General features: G+C 45.6%; 1 pseudogene; it reads right to left on the reverse strand.

Annotated features, from left to right (window-relative positions):
• Positions 1 to 596: 596 nt before the first annotated feature.
• On the reverse strand, positions 597 to 952 carry LOC123124530 (NADH-ubiquinone oxidoreductase chain 3-like; annotated as a pseudogene).
• Positions 953 to 10,808: the final 9,856 nt, after the last annotated feature.

The following is a 10,808-nucleotide window of genomic DNA, read 5'->3' on the forward strand; positions in this document are numbered from 1 at the left end:
CAGGTATACCTGACCCCTTTTTAGCTAGTTTCGGGAAAGCGGTACGTTAAGTAAGTCAAGCCCTTCTAAGCAAAGAATAGCAGAGAGAAATGGTAACGTAATAAGGGAAAGGGAGCTAGCTGCTTCCATATCGACCCCAAAAAAGAACCTAAAAATTCCAGAGGCATCTTCCATTCATTTCGATTTAGGTCTTTCTACACCATATTTAGATCTTCCCTTTGTACGATCTGGAATTCCCAGCAAATCCTTGACTCCTCGAATATGATGGGATTTCACACCTGGCGAATCTTTCACTCTACCTCCTCTGACTAAGACTATAGAATGTTCCTGTGAATTATGACCTTTGCCTGGAATGTGAGCAAATATATCATGTCGATTGCTCAACCGTACTTTTGCTATCTTACGTAGAGCTGAATTAGGTTTTTCGGTGTTCTTGTCGAAACACGTAGGCATACTCCTTGCTTCTGGGGACATTGATCCGAAGCTCGAGTACGGTCCGTGCGTCGTTTTTTCTTCTCTACCATGACAAATCAATTGATTTTTTGTAGGCATCCCTCTTTCCTATGTCCTTCCCCCCTTTGCCCTTTCAAAAGTGGTTACTCCCGATCGAAAGCACCCCTTTTCCATTCATAGGGAGATCCAATTGCCAAAATCAGTAAAAAGGTCATCATGGACCAGATCCAAACAGATCAATCTTGTTAGGAGGTACTGCCCAAGGAAAAGAAAAGGTGACTTCTGGATCAGGGATAATAAATAAAATAGGAACTGGATAAAATCGTATATCGAAACGACTTTTGGCATCACCGGAGGGATCGGAACCACATTCATAGGCTGATAATTTTTCTAGATAGGTCGAACTATTGGAAGGAAATGGAAAAGGAACACCGAGTGGAATCAAACAAACTAGCGGACTGATCACTAAATAGATACAAATAGGTGCAAATTCTGACATCACCAAAGCCCACTTCGTTCTCTCGCTCTCCTCGCGGCGCTCCTTGCTCGCGGAGCGGCATACCAAAAAAAGACGCTTAGATGTGGATTCGAACCAGTGAAGGATTTCAAGGGCAATGCTCCTTGCTCTTCCCACTAAAATATGAAAAAAAGGATTTGCAGTCCAGCAAGAAAACGGATGCGCTAACGCGCAGCGGCTTTCGCGCTAGTTGCTCAATCCATTGCTTGTTTTGCTCTAACCAGCTGAGCTACCAGAACCACTTGCCTAAAGTCTCTTTTCTTCATCTATGAGCATCCTACATGCAGTGCAGGAGCTTGCTCAAGAACCGAGAGCCGGCCAGGGACTGGACGGCCCTCGTTTGGGAAGGTCTTCTTCGCTAAAAACGCCACCAAGAAAAAGAAAGGGGCGCTCCGCTCCTAGTCACTAAGCAGCTATTTTGTCCGATGGCGGACTCCATCAATCTGAGGTTATTTCTCTCATGTAATTTCGCCCGCCCCTTCTACTTCCGTGCCGAAGGAAATGGGATTCGAACCGATGATACAGTCTTCTTGTATGTCGATTTGGCAAACCAGTTCGTTAAGCCACTCAGCCATACCACCAAGTTGTTGATCAGAATTGGATGTGCCGGGTTGGTTGCCCGAAGATCCACTGCATAAGCCATAGCGCGCGTACTTTTCTTTACTGAGTGAGAAAGACTCCATACAGATATATGGATCTCCCCAGCGTCCAAGCGAGAGACCCCATCCAAAAAAAATCCGCCACTCGTTGGGCGAGGCCTTGCTTTCTATGAACACCTCACCACTGAATGAGAAACTTAGCCTCCGACCCGTCCAAGAGAGAAGACAGGGTCAAGCCGATGCCACCCTTCCTCACTTGCCTGAATGGAATGAGTATCTCCTTCGTCTAGTCAAGAAGGGAAAAAGCCCAGCAGGGAACAGGACGGTGACTCTTCTAAACCATTACATGACGGAGAAGTCCATTCTCGTCATGATCGATCCACATCCTACCATAGTGCCCGAAGAACCTTCTTCTAGAAGATTCTATTGTGATCCACCGGAATCGGCCTCGGGTGACGCCTCCCTAGTCGTCGAAAGATTTCATCCCTCGCTCGGTCGTTAAGGTGGGGTGAAAACTGCAATTAATGTTCTATATCCATCATATAATGTGGGATACTCACTTTCAATGGCCTCGCATCCCCAGAGCCTCAGACTGGCCTGCCCTTCCAATTGGGGTTAACGGGTCCGGTATCAGCAACACCAGCCAATCGTGTTGGTACGGTGGGTTCCCCATACACACTATTCAGAAAAAAGCTTGCCATAGCAGCTCAAACCACTGATCAGGAAATGGGAGTTCTAACCGGCCCTAACTCGTATTCCAAACAAATTGATTGGACCAAGGTTCGTGTAGGGAGAGAATAGATACTAATAACGATGGAGCAAGAAAAAGGATGCGCTAACGTGCAACGGCTTTCGTGCTAGTTTTTCAATATGTTGCTTGTTTGGTTCGAGGTTGAGCTCACCCGCTGCCCTACATCAGTAGTCTTCCTAACTTCTATTCCTTTTTTTGCTCTAAGCTAAGGTCCTTCAAGAACAACATTGCGGTCGCAACGGGGCTCTGGGTGAATATTGTCCGCCCATATGAGCCGGGCTGTGAATATTTATAGGTTGGGGTCTTTACTGGAAAACCACAATACTACACTACAACAATTTGAAGAAATCCGCAAGTGACTCTAATTTGAATTCACTAGTCGTGTTGAGGTTTTTTATTTCAATATAAAAATCTGCCAATTCCGATATTCCCACATTTCATTCTGGTCCAGTGTCCATTCCTGAATGAAAGAAATGAGCTTTGCCCTTCACTCACTTCTGAATGAATCCTTTAGCACTCTCTTTTTTATATCAATAAATTGAAACAGTTTACCTTTACCATACCTTCCAAGCAAAAGTGTTTTATTGCAAGATTAAGTTATTACTGAACAAAGAGAAATTCTCATTATAAAGGATGAGAGAAATTCGGAAGCACTTTTTTCTTATTCTAGCAGACGGAATTGAATTGGTCTAATTTAGGACTTTCCAATCGATTTCTATCTTACCTAGTTCTATCTATGCCCAGGGGGTAGGTACGTCGCAAGCTTTGGGCAGCTATCTTATTCCAAAGTATCTCGCTCCCTAAAAGGTTGTCGATACCATACCTCTATTGAACCCTACTGGATCCAATTGTTTAAGTGTTTAGTCGAGAGGAACCACATTGACACAATGCTTGTGCTAAGCCACAGCTCCATCAAACTAATCTGGATTTCTTCTTGTTTACGAATAATGGGCATCTGCCTAACCCTATCAAACCTCTCTGCAACTACTTCTCTCTATTCTCAGCAGCCCGAAGAATTTTTTGAGTCTCAAAGTCCTATTAGAACTCTCGCGCTTGCTCCTTTGGAGCCAAATGGATCCGAATTTCGGTAAGATAATACAAGAATCATATTTGGTTGGGTTCTAACTCTGCTGTTCAGTCTGGCGCGGGTGTGATACCGGTGAAGAAGCAAGTAGTTGACAGTCAGGGAAGTAGATTCCTTTAAGGAGATAAATTCATTGGTTTAGCCATTACGCGGAGCTTCTTTACACGTCAGTACCGGAACAGCCCAGGCAGCTTAATGTGCTCTTGGCATAAAGGTAATAGAATGGGAGTCTGACGACACCCGGTACTCGGGGTCTCCTGCTTGAAGAAGCAAGGAATTTCAATTACTCAGTCGTTGAATAAAATAAACTAGATACCCATGTTTCCAATATTTACTTCTCTTTACTTGCAGGACCTGGCCTAAGCATAAAGTAGATTTGCTGCACAAGCTCAAGTGGAGGAGGAAGCAGGGGTGGCGAACAAAATGTTGGTATGGAAGATCTCTTGCTCCCCCCTGAAGGGTTCTTAGATTACCAAGTAAGGGAGGTAGGTAGGTACCATGGTTTCCTTGTTTTATTGAATACCAGTAACGCGAGTAAACATTTAAGTGAGAAGTTAGGTAAGCGTTTTACTCTTTACTTCTTGACTATAGTATTAGTAAATAATGTCACTAGATTTCGGCATAAATACTAGCCATGTACCATTTCCCAAACTTGATTTCCTTTTTATGCACCTGGGTCATTGTTCACGAACTAAGACGACTTAGCTGCCTTTCTTTGGGCCGTATGAAGGAAGTACTTCAACGAATGGGTAGGTTGCCAACCCAACATTATAGGCGGGAAGTTCTCCATTCTCCAAGTATGCTCATTAGACTGATAGGTTTGTAGCCAGTATAGTAGTAGACAATACTAAAAGCGATAGTAGAAGGGTCGGTGGATGGCCCTTGCAAAAGTGGCCACGCCGCATCCCTTCAGTAGCCAATCCTTTTTCTCAACGATGCAGGTCGCTTGGAACATGGCACAAGGTGTGATGTTCCAAGCGGTGGAGGACAACCTGTTTGTTGTTCCAGTTTTCTGCCTTGGCGACTGGCAGAAGCTCATGGAAGAAGGGTCGTGGCTGTTCCGCAACCATGGCGTGTAAAGAAGCCTTACGACGGGATGGCTAACCCGCGATCTGTGGTTCTGAACCAGATTCACGTCTGGTCGCAGATTCATAAGATCTCGGAACTGTTCCGCCTGGAAAACCTGGTGCGGGATCTGGCTAATAAGAAGCAACAATAGAGAATCTCGCCTAGCTCGAGGCTGCGCCTCAGTGCCCTCTGTAAGTACTTTCTAGTAAAAAGAACTACCTTTCAAAGCACATACCATTATGGCTAGCTAAAACGAAAGAATGAGAGTACAAGGTATGGGTCTACGCTTCCAGCTTGCTCTAAAAAAACTGAAATTGGATTTCTCTCTGGTGGGAGCCTGGCAGCGGGGAAAACAGCACCTACAGGGGTCCAGGTCTCCATGATGAACAACAACGACTTTGATCTTAACGAGCTGCTGCCTGAGCATGAGCAGCTCGTTCAGGAGTAGCCACTGTTGAAAAGAGCGAGCCTCTAGAGAATGACGCTGATACATCATTTGATTTGTTTTGGGATGCAGAAAAACAGCCCGATGAGTACAATTATGATTATGATGACCATGTTGATGAATCCATGTGGGGAGATGAGGACTGGACAGAACAAGAACATGAGAAAGCGGAATATTATGTGAGCATCTATGCTCACATCTTGTCCACCCCAGTAAGTGAACCTTTTGTATCCTTTGGCTTATATTTTGTTGTTCATTCTGTAAATGACCTTGATTTGTTTTTCACATTCTTTCCATAGGTAATTGCAGATATTGATAAAGATGGTGTATGTGAAATGGTGATTGCACTTTGACTCAAAAGCACTATTCGATAAGACGCAGTATAAATGTGCACCCGTTTTTGTTTGAGTTCGTGGTGACCTATACTAAACTATAATTGCAAGGAGAGACAACAGCTGATATGAGATCATACTACAGTATAGCTAGTGCGCTCTAAAACCCTCCTTGTGTACTAGGCTTATGAATAAACTAAAATATTGAGACATCTCTAGTGTAGGTGACAGGGAATCCATGCTCGTTAGAAGAGAAAACAGATGGTTTGAGCAAGCATGGGTTCAAGCTCTAGTGGATGGGTTTGATAGCTGAACGCAAGGATAATTCATCTACGTAGCTAGTTGGTTATGCTGGCGGACAAGCCCCTCTTTAGCTAGATTGGGCTCCTTTACTACTTTATTTAACCCGAGGTTATGCCTAAAACCGGTATCTTATGCTTGTTCGACTAGTTCCATTTCCGATTCTCCTTCTTCGCTGGGGTCTACATACGAAAGAATGGAACACTCGACAGCTTCGATACTCAAATGACCAGCTCATTATGCTTATGTTGGGTTAGGAAAATGAAGCTTTCCAAGGGACTAGTTCTTTCGGGCATCCGTTCTCTTCACATAAGAAGCCAGCAGCCTACTCCTACTATTGGGTCGGTTGGTCGGTCAAGTGAACCACACCCAGAAGGTGGGTATGCCGATAAGATTCCTTTGTTCGACGTACGTCCATATGAAGCGAGCACTTCAAAACGAGTCTATTATGCTGAAAATAGGGCTCCCTCTGGAAGGGTAGAGCGAGACGGATAGCAAGCACTTGAAAAGGGAAGGAAGGGTCTTAGAACTACTGACACAATAGTAGAACTCTTCCAAAATCAAAATAGGAGAGTGAAAACAAAAATAAGACCATTGGACTGGGGAAGACTCCCTCAATCACTCTGCTGGGAGATGCTTCTTACTCTACCTTTCCATTCCTTTGCCTTTCTTCTTCTGATCGATCCAATGGTTCGGACTAGGACGCGTAAACCCCGAAGGGAGATTGACCCTACCTAAGTATTTTCATAGATAGAAGTGGTTGGTCAAGTGTGAGTCACGCCGGGGCGGGTAGACCCACTTTTAATAGCAACGCCCAGATCAATGGAAAATGGAAGTTTCTAGAATTGCTACTATGTTCTGTTCAAAAAGTCTTTCTCCAGGGTTGGGTTCAGAAGGCGGGATGGAGGAGAGAGAATGGGCTCATCGTGCAACAAGGTCGATCGATCACTCAGACTATTCGGTATATCTATAATTGAGTGAGCTGTGTTGCGAAGGAAAATGATGAAATTGCTTACTTTTCACAGGCGTGAATTCTATCTGCGATTAGATAGTTTCCATGATTTTGATAAAAAGATGGGTTGGTATCTAAAATAAAGTCAGTAAGCAATCAATCTAGTGCTGTCCTCGGCAGACCAGGAAATGTAATAAACTGTAACACCCCAAATTTTTGACCTTGTTTTATTAATTAAAATTTTGCCAGGAAATCAAATTTTTAATTTTTCTGGATTTCTCTTTGATTTCAGAACCCCTCTTCTCTTTAATATTGTGAGTTTTTACCTCAAGTGGAAACTTTCCAATAATATTTTTGGACTTGTATGCCCTCTTTATAAAAACAATTCTTTATCAGTAGATTTTATTTGCATAATTATTTTTCATGAGCTTTATTCTTTTAAAATGATCTTTCATAAATTTGGAGACCCTTTTTGCACTGCAACCATTTGATAAATGCTTTTAAAAATTTCACCAAAATTTGGGGATGTCATGTGAGGTTTCCCCATCACTTTTATGCAAAAATATCTTTTGGTCATTGGAGATTTTGAGCTCTACATCAATTTTTCAAATCTGGTCCAGTAGGTATTTTGCACTACAACCTATTTAATTATTCTTCTAAAAATTCTTCTAAGTGTTTGGTGATGCCAGGAGATGCATATAATTCAACTTCATGCAAAAACCCAATGATGTTCTTTGAAAAAATTGAGTGAATCATCTTCATTTCCTTTTTGGTCTAGTTTGGTGTTTTGTACTGCAACCCCATTTTATTTTGCTCTAGTGCCTTTGAGCTTTTTCCTACCTATAATCCTCCCTACCAAACTCTTAAGTCCAGGAGATTGGACCCATTGGAGTATTTTTGGTGCATGCAATGTCAGCCTTTAGTTTCTGCCCAAAACTGGTTTTCTCAAAATCTTGCACTATCTAGTTTCTGTTTTTGCCAAGCTAGCCTTACCACCTTCTTTAGCTCCTAAAGAGACTAGTATCTGGAGAGTTTGGCCACCCCAAGAATTGCCTAGTTGCCCATGGCAATCTGTCGAACACCCTGTGTGCAGGAACAATTTTGGCATGTCCTCTGGTTTGCATTGTGGACTGAACCCCTGACCCATCCAGCATGTCCACTAGCCTCCTAGCTGTCCCTAACTCTGGCCTGTTAGCTACCAGCCTCACCCAAGCTCTCTAGAGCGCGCTGGCATTTCGCCGAGCACCTGGCGTGCGTGCTCTGGGCGCGCCCAGAGCGCACGTTTTGCACGCGCGTGCACTGAGTCGCCGCGCCGCTCTGCCACCCTCGACGCGTCCCGTCTCTGGCCCCTGCTCGCCTGCCGAACCACGCCATGCACTCGCCCTCTCACCAGTACACTCCAAGCTCTCCCTGGCGCCCTACAGCGCCGCCGCCAGAGCCCCCTTGGCAGCACGCCGGCGTCGGCAGCGGATTCTGCCGTGGACGGCGCCGCCCAAACCGCCCGCGCACGCCAGCTGCCCCAGAGAACAGGCCGTGCTTATCCTCTTACTCGTCGGCACGCTTTCGTCGCCGCCACGATGCCCTGCAACTACAAAAAAGTGGTCGCCAGCGATCTTATTCTCGGCCACCGCGGGAGCCAGCCTCGAGCGCCTATTTAAAGGGACCCCGAGCTCAACCGATCACTCAAGCAACCCCCGGCCACCCCCATAGCCCTCCCACAGCCAGCAATCGACGGGAAAGTCCTTTCTTCCCCGCCTCCGGCAAGTTCGGTCGCCGCCGCAATCCAGTGCATTACATCGCAGCTAGGCCCTCTCCCGTCCATCCAGCATCACCAGACGCCTCCCCATGGTCTTGCAGAGCTGCCCAGCACCTCAGGCTCGACCAAGGACCACCGGACCCCAAATATCACTTCACCACCGTAGCCCCCTCCGCCGCGGAGCTCGCCGCCGGTGACCTCCTCCGTCCCCACCTGCCTAACGCCCACCGGGAGGACCGCCTCGGTCATGCGGATCCATCCCCGCCCTCGGGACCCGGTGGGGAGCCGCCGTTCGCCGCCGGCGATCGCCGGAGCCCCGCCACCGTTCGGGCACAGAGAAAGGGGGGAGGGGGAGACCAGTCAAACCTGACCAGTGGGCCCTCTGGACCCACTGTCAGTGACCCGCGCGGTCGCTCTCTCTGGTTAAGTGGTAGCGCAAAGACCGGAGTACGTCACCTCTGCTTTGAAAACGTATTCTCCCCCGCAACGTTTTCCTTTTTCTGATTTTAATAAAACAGAACTTTGACTGATGTTTGACTGGCTATAACTTTTAAAATAAAACTCCAAATGAGTTGATTCTTTTTCCTACCTCTCTCAAATTTCATCTAGTTTATTTTAAGATTTATTTCAAAAATATTTGAGACAACTTTTGTACTGTTTTTGAAATGTGTGTTATTTGAACATTTCTCAAAATAGGATTTTTGGAGAAAAAGGCAACCTTCAAAAGTGCACCCCCTCATGCATACACTTGAAGGCAAGCATTTCTGAACTCTGGCATAATATTTTGTGCGGTGTTTTGATATGGTTACAGCACCTTTTGTCATGGGACATACTTTATTTTTATGTGACGATAAAAATCACATGCATGAGTGCATAGTGGAGTTTTCTTTGCTGTGATAAATGGATATGTTGGTGATGGTATTCATCCTCGTAAGCTTCCCTTGCATACTGGAAGGAAGCCGGGAAAGCCGTGGTCTTGGGTAGACACGGGCTTGTCCCTAGTACCTCGTCGGGACGAGTATGTCCGGTATGGCATGGTGAAGCTTGACGAGTGATAAGTCTACCTGTTAATGGAAATACTTTTGTTGTACTAATCATGCAGGGAACACTTAAACCTCCTGAGTCGGCCTTAGATCGAGTCTTGTCCAGTAACCCCCATACTTGCCTGGTACTACCACTCGTCCCTGCCTTAGGTAGGGTACGGTTCAGTAAGTTGTCAACCCCGTCCTAGCACACACCGTACAGAGAGGCCGTGATGAGGGTCCCGTGGCCACGGATTAAAGCCTGTCATCCGGTCCGGGGGCATGGGTGTTTCCGGTTGGGACCGAGAGGGGGGCCACCCCTTAGAGCGCGCGTATAGAAATTTGATCCCATGCTACGTCGAGGTTGTAGCCTCCCCACTTAGAGTTTGGCTTGACAGGTGTTGTGGGTGATTCCAGACATCGGTAAGTTAAGCTGGTGTGTGCAGGTCAGGCGTGTTTTCAATCAAAAGACCGTAGACGGAATTAGTCCTGATGGACTAAAGAAATCCGTTACCCGTGGGTAAAGAGTACACCCTCTGCAGAGATTATACATCTATTCGAATAGCCGTGTCCATGGTTAAGGACTACAATCTGGGATAGGTCAAGTGTCGGTCTTAGTGTCGGTCTTCGGAGGAAAGCTGCTAAACCAGAACTTTGATTATGAACTGTGACATATGTGGATTATGATCATTATTATTGTGGACTAACCCTTTACTTTATTGGTATTATTGAGTATCCCTGGGATGGTTCTACCTCCCGGATATTCTCTGTGATTACCCTTATATAAGCCCTTTATGTGGTGTCGCTCAGACGCCCGACTGTGGCATGCTTGTTACTTCTTTTATTTATAAGCCCTTTATGTGGTGTCGCTCAGACGCCCGACTGTGGCATGCTTGTTATTTCTTTTATTTATAAGTCCTTTTGTGGTGTCGCTCAGACGCCCGACTGCGGCATGCTTGTTATTTCTTTTATTTATAAGCCCTGTATGTGGTGTCGCCCCGACGCCCGACTGCGGCATTATTTTTCTTGCATTTTCCTCTCGAGGAGTCATTCAGACCCTCGTTTGGCACCCAGTATTTATTTTGCGATCACTACATACTATTTCTTTAATTTCATATTCCTATATTACCCACATGCGTGCATCATGAATATTTTTGTTTATCTTGTGACTGACGTTATGATCATAGAATATTTTTGGAACTTGTTTACCCTTGATATATTATACCCGTGTTCTTGATGTTTGCGAGTACATTCAAACGTACTCACTGGCTTGTCCCTGGCTATTGTCTTGGCCAGATTTCTTGCGCGGAGAAGAGCGTCGCGACGACAGCCCCGGAACCCATGTAAAGGTGATAGCAGCCTCGCGAAGATAGGAGTTATCCTGGTCAGCTGTTCTTGTGGGAAATGGAGTGCCATAGACGCAGATGAACCACAAACCGCTTCCGCCACCAACCTTTAGAAGACCAAATGTTGTACTCCTAGACCAAAATGGTCTTGTACTACATATTTTGTGTCTTGCTTGGATTTTC

This window comes from Triticum aestivum, chromosome 5D (assembly GCF_018294505.1).
Source record: "Triticum aestivum cultivar Chinese Spring chromosome 5D, IWGSC CS RefSeq v2.1, whole genome shotgun sequence".
In the NCBI taxonomy this organism is placed as follows: Eukaryota; Viridiplantae; Streptophyta; class Magnoliopsida; order Poales; family Poaceae; genus Triticum; species Triticum aestivum.